This window comes from Sphaerodactylus townsendi, linkage group LG03 (genome assembly GCF_021028975.2).
Source record: "Sphaerodactylus townsendi isolate TG3544 linkage group LG03, MPM_Stown_v2.3, whole genome shotgun sequence".
Classification (NCBI taxonomy): Eukaryota; Metazoa; Chordata; class Lepidosauria; order Squamata; family Sphaerodactylidae; genus Sphaerodactylus; species Sphaerodactylus townsendi.
In genome coordinates this window covers 11,889,547-11,907,329 of record NC_059427.1, presented here as the reverse complement: position 1 = coordinate 11,907,329, position 17,783 = coordinate 11,889,547, and the positions used below count along the sequence as shown (strand labels likewise).

The following is a 17,783-nucleotide window of genomic DNA, read 5'->3' as shown; positions in this document are numbered from 1 at the left end:
GCCCCCACCTCACCCTTCCTCTTTTGCTGCCAGACTGACAGTAGTCCTCTCACGCCATATTCTTCAGTTGATCTGGCCCCAGGAATTTACCGAGTAACCTGAATGCGGATGGGCAGCTTTTCTCTGGAACAAATTTCTTGGAAAGGGACGGCCGAACTGCAAGATCCCTGCAACTGATCCCTGCGACAGGGCTATGCTCAGCTTATCCACATGGCAACCTCTTCTCCAAGAGCCGCTTTGATCTCCCTTCTCCCTGCTTCCAAGAAACCAATTTGCTTTTCAGGAACATCTTAAAGGACTGTATTTTTCTGTGCTGTGGAGCCGGGGCACCACGTCAGGAGCTAGCTTTAATTATTTATTTACCTCCCCCCTTTCTCTCCAATGGAAGCCCAAAGTAGTTTACATTGTTCTCCTGTCCTCCGTGTATCATTGTAATGATTGTCTATGATAGGTTAGGCCAGGGGTCGGGAACCTTTTCCCCTCAAAGAGCCATTTGGCTCACCACCAAATTTGGCTCACCACCAAAGAGCCATTTGGCTCACGCCCCCCCACCCACTCGCTCGCCCCCCGTCCGCTCCCCCGCCGACTTGCTCGCTCAGGCCAGCCTCGGCTCCCTCCCCACCCGGGCTCGCCCCTCCCTCCCCCACCCAGCTTGGATGACTAGAGATGTGCCCGCCCTGCTTCCTGCAGGGGGGGTGAAGAGGGGCCCGGCGGCTCCGTTCATGGAGCCGCAGAACAGCGGGGGAAGAGCCGCATGCGGCTCGCGAGCCGCGGGTTCCCGACCCCTGGGTTAGGCTGACAGTGTGTGTCTGGCCCAAAACCACCCTGCAAGCCTCCAGAGCAGAGCGGAGGTTCAAATCTCAGTCTCCGAGACCCTTAAGCATTACAACACACTGGCTCACTGATATAGCACCAATACTTCCAATACTTCCAATATAGCACAAATCTTTCCACAGATAGACAGATGCATGGAGGAGAGGTCTAGTGGCTACTAGTCACAGTGACGAAAGTTTTCAGAGGCAGTGCATCTCTGAATCCCAGCGCCACGAGCTAACATTAGGGGAAGGCCTCAGCCTCTATGCCCTCCATCGGAACTGGCTGACCACGATGTGAGACAAATTGCTGGACTAGATGAACCACTAGGGCCGTGGTGGCGAATCGTTGGGACTCCAGATGTTATGGACTACAATTCCCATCAGCCCCTACCAGCATGGTCAATTGGCCATGCTGGCAGGGGCTGCTGGGAATTGTAGTCCATGAACCTCTGGAGTGCCATAGGTTCACCACCACTGAACTAGGGGTTCTGATTTAGCAGGGCTCTCAGGTTCTCATACCATGGGCAATTTTTGTAGGTCTTTAAGGAGGTACCGGGTTCAAATTTCAATCCCTGGATTACTTGTTAACAGAGAATTAGCAATGCAGGAAAAGGAAGCAGAAACTTTCTGCCGGCTAAGCTAGTCTGCTATTTGCATGGACCTTTTTTTTAATGCAAAGGGACATTCAGAGCTGCAAGGCGCCCTCTGCAGTCTGATGTGGAAGCATCTATTTCACTCTCTCAGAACTCTGCCTCTTCGTTCTCCTGTACGTATGAATCTGGCATGGGAGATGGATGGGTGTGTTTGTGAGGTAAAGAAAACAGGGAAGGCTGGGGAGAATCAGGGAAAACGGTTACCAAGTGTTAAAACAAAAATGATAACAAAGTATTGTCGAAGGCTTCCACGGCCAGAATCACTGGGGTGTTGTGTGGTTTTCAGGTTGTACGGCCGTGTTCTGGTAGCATTTTCTCCTGACATTTTGCCTGCATCTTCAGAAGACGCCAGCCAGAGATGCAGGTGAAACGTCAGGAGAAAATGCTACTAGAACATGGCCACGCAGCCCGGAAACCACACAGCACCCCAATGATAACAAAGATTTTTAATCCTGCCTGTCTTCCAAGAACCTCAGGGCGGTGCATAGGCTTTGCTGCATTTCTTTCTTCTGTTTCTTTTAAAGCCTCACGACAACCCTGCAAGGTAGACCAGGCAGTGCAAATGGCTCAAAGTTGCTCAGTGGGTTTCATCGCTTTATCCAGGGCCTCTCCAGCTCTAGCCTTCCTTCCTTATGAGGAGAGGCTGCAGCGTTTGGGACTCTTTAGTTTGGAGAGGAGATGTCTGAGGGGGGATATGATTGAAGTCTATACAATTATGCATGGGGTAGAAAATGTCGACAGAGAGAATTTTCTCTCTCTTTCTCACAATACTAGAACCAGGGGGCATTCATTGAAAATGCTGGGGGGAAGAATTAGGACTAATAAAAGGAAACAGTTCTTCACGCAACGTGTGATTGGTGTTTGGAATATGCTGCCACAGGAGGTGATGATGGCCACTAACCTGGATAGCTTTAAAAGGGGCTTGGACAGATTTATGGAGGAGAAGTCAATCTCTGGCTACCAATCTTGATCCTCTTTGATCTGAGATTGCAAATGCCTTAGCAGACCAGGTGCTCAGGAGCAGCAGCAGCAGCAGCAGCAGCAGGCCATTGCTTTCACCTCCTGCACGTGAGCTCCCAAAGGCACCTGGTGGGCCACTGTGAGTAGCAGAGTGCTGGACTAGATGGACTCTGGTCTGATCCAGCTGGCTAGTTCTTATGTTCTTATGACATCTGACTGACAACAGAGACTTTTCAGCACTGTCCCCAGCCTGGTCAAGTGCTCTGTCAAGTGAGACCTGGGCCCTGCAGGACTCGTAAGAAGGTGCTGTTCTTCAAGGCTTATGGTTGAGGACAGTAACAGTATCCACCCACTGGCAACTCCCCCGCCCCCTTCCCTTCCCTCTTTCCCTTTTCAATACTGGTATGAATGGTGGTTTTAAGGGTTGCAGCTTAAATTTAGCTATTATCCCTTAGCAGAGATTATGACACCAGGATATAGCTGTGGATTTTATTGTTCTGCTGTTGATGCTGAACGCTGCCCAGAGGTAGCATAGGGAAGGGCAGTCTAGAAAACAAATAAAAATAAACATCCTGCAGGCCTTATGCCACATTCTGGTTGGCTTCACGATGGTTGGCAGCGACCTTGCCCCCCCCGGTAAGCCCTGCGCTTCATCTGCTCGTCTGCAAATGAATATTTCAGGTGATGGATGCCACACTTGGGCCACTCTGCCTGCTGGTGCTTGGGCAGCAACTGGGAACAGGGGGCCAGGTTGAAAGGACAGCAACGGACCGATGGAGCAGGCCACAGGAAGTCAGGGGACGGGCTGAAAGGTCAAAGATCAAAAACTACTGCAGGAGCAGCAAGTCTCTCCCACCAGCAAAGAGTCTTACAGAACAATATATACTGGGACTCACAGTAAAATGCCAGCATTTCCCAAAGGTGAATGAAAACATGCTGTTAATGAGGACAAGAGATGGGACGGTGGGGGTTCTCAACCACAGTCCAAGAGATACTTCATACTGTTTTGGAAGAGGGTTTCACAGCCTTCCTCATGATGGAAACATAGTACCATTGCAGTCCTTGGCGGGGGGCTTCATCTGAGGCCAGATGGGGTGCGGGGCAGCCCCAGAAAGGGCCTTCTCAATCATGGCACCAAAACAATAGAATCTCCTCTCCTGGGAGATCTGTCTGCCCCTCTCTACCATTCCCTTATGGAGCCTTCTTCCTATTAATGTTTGAATGGGTGTTTTACATGTATCCGCGCTACTGTTTTAAAAGGTGAATCTCAATGCTGCCCTGTGAGCCCTAACTGGGATACAAATGTTTTAAACAAACAAACAAACAAAATCATCATCATCATCATCATCATCATCATCATCATCATCATCATCATCATCATCATCATCATAAAAATCATCATCGAGCTTCAGCGTCTATGGCACAAACCAGCTGAGGTCGTCCCAGTGGTAATCGGCACGCTGGGCGCCATCCCAAAAACACTAGGGCAGCACTTGAAACATCTTCGAATTGATAAAATTAACATCTGTCAAATTCAGAAGGCAGCCCTGCTGAGATCCGCACAAATACTACACCGATACATTACAACTTCCTAGGCCTCTGGGTGAGGCTCGAATTGTAATGAAGGCCAACAACCAGCTAAAGATCTGGCAACTGTGAAATCTACAATTATAATAATAATAATAATAATTTATTAGTTTTGTATACCACCCTCCCCCAAAGGGCTCTGGGTGGTGCACAACATATTAATCTATACAACAGAGCACAGTTCTAACCATAACAAAAAACAACTATAATAACAAATACGGCTCTATTTGGGTTAAAACAATTAAAACCCTTATTAAAAACACAGCATTCCAGCTGCACAGCTTGCCCTGCTATGCCTAACTCAGACTCAACAAAATGTGATTCCAAGGAGCGTTTGGGCTACATTATGGCAAAACCTCCAGAAGGCAGTCGGTTCTGTGATCATATGTTATACAATAAAATGCTTTTACTGCATTTTCCCATAGCCCAGAATCCACTTCCTGGATTGTGATAGTGTACCTTGCCTTAGATGGATTGTTTGCATAGTTTACAACTTCTGTAATTCTAGCTCTATTATATTGCTCACTGGTTTTCTTAGGCTATCTAAATGCACTGATTTATGTCTCGTAATCTGCCCTGAGTTTTAGCAAGGAAGGTCAAAAATCAAATAAAGTACAGCAGATCAAATTCAGCGACTCTGTCCCAGCATGCACAAAAGCAAATCCTGTGAAGGCGTGAATCCGCCTTCCGCGGAGTCAGACATTCAGTCCACCAAAAGTAGTATCGCCCTCTCTGACGGGCTGCTGCTCTCCAGGGTCTCAGGTAGAAGTCTTTCACGCCACCTGTTGCCTGACTATTTAAGTGGAAGGGCCAGGGATCGAACCTAAGACTTTGTGTCTGTAAAGCACATGTACTACTCCAGGGTCACAGTCCTTCAATGAGATCGCAGTACCTATATGAGGCAACCAACAAGATCACGCCCTTGCAGGCTACATTAATGAACCTGGTAGGGGCGAGACCATTAGCCTTTTGTTTCAGTCGCCGTCACAAACACAGATGAGGATCCTCACAGCCATCTTAAGTACCTGAGACTATACTTTCATGTGGGGGGAAGAAATTTCTGCACAGAAATTGTTCCTGGGCATGAGGAAACCCCACTCTACCCCAAAGCTCCTCCTTCAGGATTCTCTAAGCCAGAGGGTCCCAACTTTGAGCCTGCAGACACATTTGGAAATCAGTCATAGGTCGAATCCCCACTACCATCTTCGCCAGGTTTCAGAACACAAACTAACCAGGTTTGAGGGACAACCTCCCCGGCCGAATCCCCACTACCGTCTTAGCCAGGTTTTAGAACACAAACGACCTCAAACCTGGTTAGTTTGTGTTCTGGCTAAGACAGTAGTGGGGATTCGACCGGGGAGGTCGTCCCTCAAACCTGGTTAGTTTGTGTTCTGAAACCTGGCTAAGACGGTAGTGGGGATTCAACCAGGGAGGTCGTCCCTCAAACCTGGTTAGTTTGTGTTCTGAAACCTGGCTAAGACGGTAGTGGGGATTCGACCATAGTCAGTGAACCAACGAAATGGCTGCCACAAGAGGCGGAGCTAGCCACAAAATAATTGACACAACTTAACTGCAGTAACACAGTGTAGATTCTTGGACTGTAGTGGCAGCTGATGCCAAAACAACATTTTTTTAAAAAGTCTTCACGGCCAATCAAATTTCCAATAGTCAATCAGAACCAAAAACTCTACCTGGCCCCACATAGTTCCTAAAAATACTTGGCAAGCCCCAGAAAAGGTGTCACCACTGATGCCACGTTGGGGACGCCTGCTCTGAGCTCTCAGGGAAAGGAGCAGTCCAATTTTATCTCCCTGTATTTTCTTCCTCAAACTGAGTCTCAACATTCCCTTCCTTCCAGAGCATGCTCAGTTCTCATCAGTATTTATTTTGAGCAAATATTACTGGCAACCATATTCTGAATCATCCCCTCCCTTTCAAGTTAACTTTGGAAACATAACATTGGAAGGGACCTCCAGGCACAACGCAGGAAATTCACACCCCCCCCCCCCCCCCGACCCCGGTTCCATACCCAGAAGACCTCTGGCCACTCTGACCTGGAGCTTCCTGAGTCCAAAGTGGCGATCGACGTTACCCTGAGCATGGAAGAAAGAGACGCAAGAGCCAAACACTGGCTGATCTCTTCTTCCCCTCATTTTCATGATCTACCTACACCTGCTGAATCAACACTGCTGTCAGATAACCATCTAGCTTCAGCTTAAGAACCTCCAAAGAAGAGGAACCCGCAGACTCCCAAGGAATCCTCCGAGCAACCGCTGTGTCAGGCAGTTCTTTCTAATGTTTGCCGAAAACTCTTTTGATTGAATTTGGTCCAAGCTCCTGGGGCAACGGAAAACAACTTTGCAGCATCCTCTGTATGTCAGCCCTTCAAGAACTTGAAAATGGATATCGTCTCACCTTTTAATTGTCTGCTCTCCAGGCTAGACATACCAAGCTCCGTCAATCTTTCCTCACATTACTTGGTCTCCAGACCCTTTGTTGCCCTCCTCCGGAAGACCCACTTTACCTTAGCAGCACTGCGGTTAATAGATTGAGCCTTGAACCAGTGGAGTCTCCATTGGAGATCTCACCGCAAATTTACTAGGCGCAATGCAGATCCGTCCTAGGGATGTTTACTCAGAAGTTCTACCTAGTTCAGTGGGACTTACAAGCAAAACCAGGTAAGATTTTAGCCCCTAGGCCAGTGATGGCGAACCTTTTCGAGACCGAGTGCCCAAATTGCAACTCAAAATCCACTTATTTATTGCAAAGTGCCAACACGGCAATTTAACCTGAATACTGAGGTTGACTCCCAGGCGTGTGTTCCTCAGGAGTAAGCTTGGTGGTAGTTGGTGGCTTTGCTTTGAAGCAACCGTGAAACTCTTCCAATGGGTGAATCACGACCCTAGGAGGGTTTACTCAGAAACAAGCCCCATTGCCAGCAACCAAGCTTACTCCCTGGTAAAGGATCGTGCTTTAGTTCTTCGCATGAAAATCAGTGGGGTTTAACAGTGCTTAACAGGGTTACCTACACTGCTTCCCAAAACCTAGGTCTTAGGTTTAATGCTAATAATCGAGCGCAGCGGCCCAGACCAACCTATATGTGGGGTGGGGGGGGGGGCAACTCTGTTTGCGTGTGCCGACAGAGAGGCTCTGAGTGCCACCTCTGGCACCTGTGCCATAGGTTCGCCACCACTGCCCTAGGCCAGCTGCTACCTATCAGCCTCACACTGCCCTCCCCATCCACAATTTTGGAATAATACCCAACCTGCCTTACAGGTATAGTAATTACTGAAAAGACTCTGTGAATTTTAAAGTATTTACAATTCAGCTCTCCTTCTGGTGTTGGAACCAAAGGTGAGTAAGAAAACAAATACTAAATAAGCATAAAAACCAACTAAGATCATACCACACACAAAACAACACAATTAATACATTCAGTTACAACCACGTCGAATCCGTATCGATGCCACATAGAAATCTATTAACGAAACAAAAAGCAGTACACTTTACCAATAACTGCGCCCCATAAATCACCTCTTATCAAGGCCCGAATGCCCTCCTAAATATTGCAGCGGTGGCGAACCTTTGGCACTCCAGATGTTATGGACTACAATTCCCATCAGCCCCTGCCAGCATGGCAAATTGGCCATACTGGCAGGGGTTGATGGGAATTGTAGTCTATAACATCTGGAGTGCCAAAGGTTCGCCACCCTGGTCATAGGGCCTTCCAAGAACCAACATGGTGGAGTGGTTAAGGTGGCAGAGTAGCATCTGGGAAACCCAGGTTCAAAAGCCCACACAGCCATGGAAACTTGCTGACTGGCCTTGGACCAATCATACACTCTCAGCCCCAGACTCTGGCTATTTATTTGGACGGGAGACCTTCAAGGATGCGGAGGCAGGCTATGGTAAACCACCTCCAAATGTGTCTTCCCTTAAACATCCTTATGGGATGGCCACGTCAGCTGTAACTAGACTGCAAAAAAAAAGGGGGGGGTCCTTCTGGAAAGCCAGAAATGGGATGTGTGCGGGCTACAATGGAGCACACCCTAGAAAGGTTAGGCTCACAGGGAGGAAGTGTTGTGTAGAAAGCCACAAGGTTTTAAGCACCGAGAGGCAGTCTTTCAAGTTCATGGGACCCAAGTCATGACGGGCTTTAAATGGTTTATAGTCTGCTTATAGCTTGAGAACTGTTTTATGAGGATAACTTCTGGGCAGTTATTCTACACGCTTTTTATATTCTAGCAGAGTTTACGTGGGCTGGGTTTTTAAGAGTTTATTTTTAACAGTTTTTATGCTATCTTAACGCCGCTTTTATCGTGTTTTACTTTGTACGCTGAGTTGAGCAGGTTCTCCAGGAAGGAAGCGTAGACCTTTTCTAAACAAATAACAGCTGGCACCAGTACCTTTAATAGAACCCAGAAAGAAACAAGGTGTGACAGCTCCGTGTGTTGAGCAGTAAGCTCTTTATAACAAGAAGGCTTCTGCATTTTGTGCCACTGAAGTTTCCAAGTTGCCCCTAAGGGCTGCCTCATCCAAATATAAAGAGTGCCTTGGAGTAAATGAACCTCCAGGTCGTTAACAGTGCGGCCAGATCGGCTGCCTCCAGGGAAGGAAAACGTTTCTGGCCTGTAGGCAGCTGGAGAAAAGTGGTTTTTGAGCTACCACGTTCACCTGCTGTTCCAGCCACGGAGAACGATCCCACAGAACTCTCAAGCCCATCTGAGGAAGCTGTGCTTCACCTGAGAAAAATCCCACCCAGAACAGCACTCTCCCCAGCTTGCTTCACAAATACACACGTGAACACACACACACATATCTTATCAGGCTTCAGTGTTACCTCATTCTCCCTCAACCAGTGAAACCCTCCGTACAACTACACCATCAGGAAGCCGCCGCAACACTTGTTCAAAAATTCAGTGCCGACCACAAAGAAGAGATTTTAAACTGGCAAATGACAGCGCAAAGGCTTTTCCACTAAAACAGGGGTAGGGAACCTGCGGCTCTCCAGATGTTCAGGAACTACAATTCCCATCAGCCTCTGTCAGCATGGCCAATTGGCCATGCTGGTAGGGGCTGATGGGAATTGTAGTTCCTGAACATCTGGAGAGCCGCAGGTTCCCTACCCCTGCACTAAAACCACTATCCTTACGGGACTCGCTCCTTAAGTGCGAGGGCCCTCAAGACTGTCTTCTCAAGACTGGCCGTAGCTCTCCGAGGTCTTGCGTTTTCGCTTCACTTCCTGCCTGCCTCTTATCTGGAGATGCTGGGCACTGAACCTCCAATCTTGCGTATGTCAAGCAAATATTATACCACTGACCCACAGCCCTTCCTATGCCGGATATGATTCAGCTGATGCAGGGAGTAGCACAGAAGGAAAAACATTTCACGGCTGTCGCTGGGGCCTCACAGTTTGCTTCACAAAATGCTAAGCCAGATTTGGCCAACAGCAACACACGAGATGCCTTTTCAGCTCACCAGCTCTGGAGTAAATCACGGATCCAGGTTCAGAGGGAGCGACTGTATGTACCACTTGAAGAAGACAACCGTTCCAGGCCCCAACTGTGCTCAGAGTCTCAAAATCCCACCAGACCCTCCAATCTCCAAGGGTGGATTGACCAACTGTCTTCACCCCAGCAGGGTCTGAGCACATTTCCCAGTGTGCCAACTACGTTTCTCAGGAAGCCATCTGTTGGCTGTCCCACCACTCAGGGTGGCCCATGTGGCATTAACCATGTGACTTTGGCTCGGTGGAAGGGGCCCCCCTGAAGAGGCGAGGGGGTCCCTTCCTTTGGGATCCTCAGGAGGCCCTGCAAGGCCTGCCTGTTTGCCAGGGTTTCTGAGGGGCTTTGAACAACAGGCATCTTTTAAGAGGAAGTGAGGGGAGGGATTTGGGGCCTGCTATTTTATTTTTGGTTTAAACTGAAAAAAATTAACTATTGTTGTAAGCCACCTAGGCCCACAAGGAAAGGCAAGATATACATGTTTTAATAAACCAATCGAAATAAATAAAGAAGGGGGGCACGGGCAAGATATCCACATCCCTCACCAGAGATATGCTTGGAACTGGAAAATTAAGTCTAGGACAGGCCTTTTGTATGCATTGAGGCCAGCAGAGTCTGGAACAGGCCCTCATGGGGCATAAAACCTTCAGCTTGACCAGTCAAAGGTGAGGGGTGGTGGCGGCAGCAGAGGGTGATATTACCAGACAGGGAGATCACTTCTGCTACCTCAGCATACCTAACAGAAGGAAGGCAGTTGGTACCTCAAGAGGCTTCCACCACAAGGTTCCCACAACTGCTAATATCCACTGTTTGTAGTGCATAAAACCTTGAGCTTGAACTGCTAATATCCGCTCTCTGTCGTGCATAAAACCTTGAGCTTGAACTGCTAATATCCACAGTTTCTGGTGCATAAAACCTTGAGCTTGAACTGCTAATATCCAGTTTGCTTGCTAAAGGTGGCAGAATCTCAGGCTCATTCCGCACATGCAGAATAATGCACTTTCAAACTGCTTTCAGTGCTCTTTGAGGCTGTGCGGAACAGCAAAATCCACTTGCAAACAGTTGTAAAAGTGGTTTGAAAACGCATTATTTTGCGTGTGCGGAAGGGGCCTCAGAGAATAACATTATCCAACCAGGCCAGGCTGACCCCCAAGATATCAGGCAAAATGGAGGCTTGGTCAAGGCAGCCTTGGTGCGACAGAATGCCAAGTCAAAGCCAAGGTAAGCCCGAGAGCCCTCCCAAAGTCCCAAGAATGGGCCAGGGATGCACCAGTCAACTATATTTCACAGGGTTCCTTACAAAACCCCTCTCTGACTTACCTCATCCGTTCAACACCTTGACACTACAAACAGGCACACCGGGAGCTGCACAGCAATGGCACCCCACCTCCGAGGAAAGCAAGGCCCCAAAACACAATTCGTCCTTTCTTCTCCTGCCTTTCACTCGAAGGCCCTCGCCAACACTATATAAACAGTCGCCACGATCTCTCACGTCTTCATTTTGCAGTGAAAACAACAGGAAAGGGGTCTTCCAAGAGTTTTCTTTTTCTCCCTCAGGTTTTGCAGAAGATACCCAGTGGAAATATTACGAGCAAGCACACCCTTGAGGCTGCCTTGCATTGAATCAAGACTTTTTGCCCATCAAGGTCTGGAGGTGTCTACTCAGACCGGCAGCCGTCCTCCAGAGTCTCAAGCGGAGATCTTTCACATCACCCAGCGCCTCATCTTTTCGGCTGGAGATGCCGGGGACAGAACCGGAGACCTCCTGCTAGTGAAGAAGTTGCTCTGCCACTAAGTCACAGTCCCTCCTCAGACACACTCCTTACTTCAAAGTCCACCCAGCAGCGTATTCCTGCAGAATTCCCTCCTCCCCAACAACCCGTCTAAGTACCTCCCCTTTAGTGGAAAGGAGGGCACAGCTTGGATTCAAACCCGTGCACAGCCCTAGAAACTGCGAGGGCTTTGGGTCGAGCCCTTGCCTCAGCTGTGTCATCTGTAAAATGGGATTAACGCATCCTACACGAAGCTGTCCCAAGCACGAAGATTGAAAACTTTTTGTGCACTGTCATTCTTGGCAATCCTTAACAGCTTCTTCTGTGGTTGATTTTTAAAAGGCCACGAAAGCAAACACAAAAGTTGTCCTTCTCCAACCTTTACAAAGACGGATCCAGGCCCAGTCCTTCCCCGTTCCCACAATTGGTGCTCGACTCTCCCATCCTTTCCCCAACTTTCCCACCGTTCTCTTCGGAGGTCCTCCGAATCATAACAAGTTTTTCCCGTCCTGGACGTTTCTCAGAAGTCCTCTCCGATTGCAGCTCAAATCTCTCCCCTGAAAAGCGGGCTCGCTTTTCGCCCCATCTTGGAAGAAACGCTCCAAACCATCCTTGGGGGTTCGACTTCTGCAGGGGCCCCCCTTTTTGCTATGCTCCAGAACACAGTATCCCTTCCCCTGGGGTTGCCAACTCCAGGGATTCCTGGAGACTCAGGGTGCAGAGCCTGGGGAGAGCTAGGGTTGAAGGGGGGGGGACACCTCAAATGCCTTAGAGCCCCCCCACCAAAAGAGCCATTTTCTCCAGGGGCACTCCCCCCCTCCTTGCAGACCTCCAGGCCTTGCCTGACAGCTGGCAATCCCACTTACTTCCAATTGCGAACACCCAGTATGTCCCCCATATGGACTCTCCTGGGGGCACCCCAATACACTTCCCAGGCCCCTCCTGCCCTTCCAGTGGCTTTCCAGGACAGCCACCTCACCGTCCCATTACACCCCAACTCCCCCCTCCAGGAATCCCCACCCCGTCTCCCATCACAACCACCCGATCTGCACCCTTCTCCAGTTCATCCCAGCACAGGCTGGCCCTCCCACCACAATTGCCAGCTCCCTCCCGCCTTCCAAAGCCCTTCTTCCCCCCCAAGCGACTACCTACCCCCCCCCAGCCCCCACCACTCCACCTCCCGAGCCTCCTCCACCCCCCACACCAACCCCATCCTCCCCGGCCCCCTGCATGCCCGCTCCCCAAGCCCTGCACCCGAAATACCACGGCACAATCCGGGGGGGGGTGTTTCCTTCTCTCCCCCCCTCCTCACCTGGCTGCGCGGCGCCCCCTCCCGGGGGCAGGGCTGGGGAGGGGCGCCTGGAGGCCCCCGCCCGGCTACCCCCCGCGCCCGCAGGGCCGGGCCATGATGGTGCAGCTGCCGAGCTGGCCGCTTGCAGGGATGCGCTGCAAAGGGCGGGAGGGGGCAGGGCTCGGATGCTGGAGCCGGCAGATGCTTCCACCGGCGCGGGCCACTTCCTGGGGGGCTGGAGGGTGGCGGGGGGGGGGCGAGGAGAGGCAGGAAGCTGGGGGGGCAGCTAATGGGCAGCTCCAACCACCAATGGCAGAGGCGGCTCCCTCCTCGCCGGCCCCCCTCCCCACCCCGTGACCACTCCGTCCTCCCCCCCCCCCCGCTTCCTTCCCCTTCCCGGGTTCTCGCGCGTTCTCGCCGCGATCCCATTCATCCCTCCCCATTCATTCGTGGCATCCCCCTCCTCCGACCCTTGTGCTTCTAGCCCCAAATCTTTCTCCCCACCCGCATGCTGATATAGCGGGTGGGGGGGAGGTCCGTTGCATGTTAATAGCCCCCCCCTCCCAAGGGTCTACAGCCCAACAACGTAGGAAATTCACAAAACGCCACCCAGCCCCAAGTTGCAGCAAATATAGACGCCTGCAAGCTCGTCCCTCCAAATTGTACCGGTAGCAGATTGAATTCACTTTTATTTCCTCTAGCACGTTTTTGCCCCACCCTTCCTCCAAGGAGCTCCATTTAATCCTCACAACAGCCCTGCGGGGTAGGCTGGGCGCATCCTACAGCAGCAGCAAACCTGCCCTCCAAGGAAAGGGTCCTTTCCCCTTTTCAGTCTCCGTCTCTCTAGCAAACTGGGGCCCCTTCCGCACACGCAAAATAATGCATTTTCAAACCACTTTCACAACCGTTTGCAAGTGGATTTTGCTATTCCGCACAGCTTCAAAGAGCACTGAAAGCAGTTTGAAAGTGCATTATTCTGCATGTGCGGAATGGGCCTCAGTGTTGTGTGGATCTATGTGCTCTCAAATCGCAGCTGATGGTGACTCTGTAGGTCTTTAAACAGATTATACTCAGGTCTATTCGATGGGGCTTCCTTCCAGGAAATAGCTCGGAGGTTAACCTTGGCAATGAGCTTCACAATGAATCTGGACGACTCAGTTGTGATTTCTGTATCGCGCTGGATCGTAATATTTAAGTTTCTACTGTTTCTTTTTTAATTTTTAAAAACTGATGTTCTGCAAATGTGGACATCTGTATTGTGGTTTTCTGCAAATACTTCACTTTCCTTCATTTTTTACTTTCTATGTTCAGGGTGACTTATGCCGTTCTCTCTTGTTCCATTTTATCCCTCACAAAAACCCTGCTAGGTATAGATCAGTCTGAAAATGTTTGAGAACTTCAGCACAATGATGTATTGGTATTGATCACTGGAGGATTAATTTAAAAAATGTATAAAAATGGTCTGCATGTGTGTTCGAAAGGTGAAAGGATCTACTGTTTAAGATAAAGCTAAACAAATTTCGGATACAAGTACATTTAATAATTCAGAAGACCTTGAAGACTAATATACAAATGAAACCAAAGGCTTAACGTCTGGGTCTTAGGGAGCGACCATTGGAAAAAATAAGAATTTTAGTTTTTATATATGATATTGTTTGCGAGAATATTATATGCGCAAAAATGGAAAACTTCATCTAGACCTGCAATAGAAGAATGGCTTGTGAAGATGCTGAAACTGGCTGAAATGGCTCAGCTTTAGTAGTCTGCAACCTGCAGCTCTCCAGATGTTCATGGACTACAATTCCCATCAGCCATGCTGGCAGGGGCTGATGGGATTTGTAGTCCATGAACATCTGGAGAGCCACAGGTTGCAGACCACCCCGACAGACTTTTTGCTAAAACATTAAAAAATGAACTGATGGTTTATAGATCTGAGGATTAAGAAAATGAGAATACAGTAGAGAAAAGTATGGCTGTTCCTTAGCAATAATAATAACTGAGAATTAATTGAAGAATAATTTCATAACAGTAACAAGACAGCAAGTGGCAGGTTTATATATATTAGTCACAGAGAAAATCGTGAGCCCTTCCTTTCCCTGTTTGTTGTGTTTATGCCTGTTTATGTCCTGATAGAAAAAGAGAGAGTCGCGGAGTGGAGTCTTCAACACCCAACTGAAATCTTTCACATCCTTATACATAATTCAATAAGGGTTTGGAATGTCTGACAACAAACCCCACAGCCAACGGGTGTGAAGTGTGTCCCTCACAATCCAACCACTACCTATATCTCTTCCCAAGACCCAGGGGCCTCGGGAAGTGAGCTGGGGGGGGGGGGGGGGGAAGTGGGCCTGATCTTCCATGTTGGAATCAGTGTGCTGAGTCCAGCATGGAGGATAAGGCCCCCATAGGACTTTGGAAACAAAGAGGAAGGGAAAATAGCCTAATCCTCCATGCGGGCCTGAGCTAGCTGAGCCCTTCATGTATGATCAGGGCCGCTTCTCTGTTTCCAAAGCTGTGCAGGGGTAGGGGAACAAGGTAAGGGAAACAGTTCTATCCTGCCTGCCCTTCCCCCATCTAGAGCCCATTTTATTTCATTTTAAAATGGGCTTTACTGCTATGATATTCTATTATCCCATTACAATGACTGAAACTTGGCGAATAATGACATTTACATGTGCATATTGGCAATCCCAGATGCATTTTGTAAACGTCTAAAAATGCAGGGATAATGCCAGAAATGGTTGGCAGTCATTGCAGCCCAGAATCAATGGTATTAAGGCTCAACGAATTCTCCTTGGGCAACTGAGCTGCAGGATAGCTGCGCTGCATTCACTGGTGTGCCTCTGAGTTCCTATTTGTCTGGGACCAGGTAGAGTTACTGAGAGCCAGCCTAAGATTTCCCAGGAAACATTTCCTTTGCCAGTTGTGACCTGACGGCAAAGTGCATACACAGTCTTGAACTGTCAAGATCCAGATGTGAATTTCTACATTCATTACAATTTGGGTGTTAATTGTGACAAAGACAGTTTGGTATTCATTTTCCAATGTCTCAGCCCACTGGGAACATTGTAGAACAGTGGTGGCGAACCTATGGCACGGGTGTCAGAGGTGGCACTAGGAGCCCTCTCTGTGGGCACACGCAAACAGAGTCCCCCTCCCCCCGCACATCTAAGCTGGCCTGGGCTGCTGGGCTCGATTATTAGCATTAAACCTAAGACCTAGTTTTGGGGAAGTAGTGTGGATAACCCTGTTAAGCGCTGTTAAACTAAAGTGCAATCCTTTACCTGGGAGTAAGCTCGGTTGCTGGCAATGGAGCTTGCTTCTGAGTAAACCCTCCTAGGGTCGTGATTCACCTGTTGGAAGAGTTGCACGGTTGCTTTAAAGCAAAGCCACCGACTACCACCAAGCTTACTCCCAAGTAACGCATGCCTCGGAGCCAACCATTTTTTCTAAACTAAAACCTCAGTATTCAGGTTAAATTGCCGTGTTGGCACTTTGCAATAAATAAGTGGGTTTTGGGTTGCAGTTTGGGCACTCGGTCTTGAAAAGGTTCGCCATCACTTTGTAGAAGAAACCTGCAAGCAAGGAATTGGCTGACTTCAAACTCATCCCCACTATCCACTGCTTCTCATGCTCATTTCCTGCCATGACACTGCACTAATAGCAAAAAAGACAGCTGGCAGAATTTCCCTGTAGAGACTTTGAGCTCAGCAGCCCTTTCCTCGACCCACTTCTTGATCTGCCTTCTAGTTCCTTCCCTCACCCTTCACAACATACATCTCCTCCTTACCTTAAGCTCTGCCAGGTTTCTTCAGTTGTCCCCATCTAGCCGTTTATTTATCCTGTCTGGCTTCCATTTCCTGTGTATTAAGGACATTATAAGAAAAATATCAGAAGACAACTGCTGGATCAGAGCAAACAAAGCCATCCAGTCCAATGCATATTGTTGGTTGCATGTTGGCTAGCAAGAGGTCCCAGAAGTCCCACAACCGAAAGTAACAGTACAAAAAGTTCTTGCTTGCTGATGTGCCCTCTACTCCACCCTGCTGCTGCTATTCAGAGATAGAGGAGGACGACGACGACGACGACTTCTTTGGATTTATATCCCCCCTTTCTCTCCTGTAAGGAGACTCAAAGGGGTTTACGATCTCCTTCCCCACCCTCAACAAATACACTGTGAGGTGGGTGGGGCTGAGAGCTGCAAAGAACAGTGACTAGCCCAAGGTCACCCAGCTGCCATGTGTTGGAGTGCACAAAGCTAATCTGGTTCATCAGATAAGCCTCCACAACTCAAGTGGCAGAGCAGGGCATCAAACCTGGTTCTCCACATGAGAGTGCACCTGCTATTAACCACCACACCACGCTGGCTCTCTCTGTATACCGCTCCTAAAGACCTGTCTCCCAATACCAAGTCCAGTTTCGGTGTAATACTTTTCATCCACACCACCAGCGCTTCCTACAAGTTCTTCTTTCTGAGAACAGATCCTTATTGTTCTCAGCCCATTTATCAGGTGCGCATGACCTCGCATTGGATCATACTGCATGCATGCATAATCAGAGGTGGGATCCAGCAGGTTCCCACAGGTTCCCGAGAGTAGGTTACTAATTATTTGTGTGTGCTGAGAGGGTGATTTTGTAATTGGTGATTTTGCCACGTGATTTTTGCCTTAGTTACTCTCAGCAGTAGCGCGCAGAACTTGAAGCAGTCTAGCAGGAGGTGCACCGGCGTGCGTGGCAGCCTGCGCCTGCGTGCATTCGTTTCCCACCCAAGGACCGGCGCAGCGGCTGCGTCCTTGCCCACCCAGGAATCCCCCGCCCTCAGAATGCCTGGCCACGCCCCCGTCATGCCCCGCCCAGGCCCATTGGTGCTATGCCACAGTTTGAATCCCACCACCATGGGAACCTGTTACTAACATTTTTGGATCCCACCACTGATCCAGACCCCACCCTGATTTGGGTTGAGAAAGAAAGAGAGAAAGACTCTTTTTGCACTTACAGTTTGCACTGCAGCTGCGTGCTTCACAGTAGGGTCTCCCCATGTTTCCTCATTTACATGTAAGGAGGTGCCCCACTGCTTCCCCTGAGCTCAGCCACCAGTTTTCCTGACCCTTGTTTCTGGGACAGGAAGTTGTTCCCTGCCTCTTTTTTATTTTTTTAAGGGCTGTTTAACAATCCACTGCAGAAGTGATAGATCAAAAGCA

At 49.2% G+C, this 17,783-nt stretch overlaps 2 protein-coding genes across 2 annotated transcripts in view; both read right to left on the bottom strand.

Annotated features, from left to right (window-relative positions):
- Positions 1–12,937, bottom strand: part of AGPAT1 (1-acylglycerol-3-phosphate O-acyltransferase 1) — a 76,222-nt gene extending 63,285 nt beyond the window's left edge. The window contains exon 1 of the mRNA XM_048489481.1: positions 12,604–12,937. The gene's annotated coding sequence lies outside the window, so the exon portion shown is untranslated. The remainder of the gene's footprint in view (positions 1–12,603) is intronic.
- Positions 1–17,783, bottom strand: part of LOC125428885 (zinc finger protein 271-like) — a 1,035,007-nt gene that overhangs the window by 934,951 nt on the left and 82,273 nt on the right. The window lies entirely within an intron of this gene.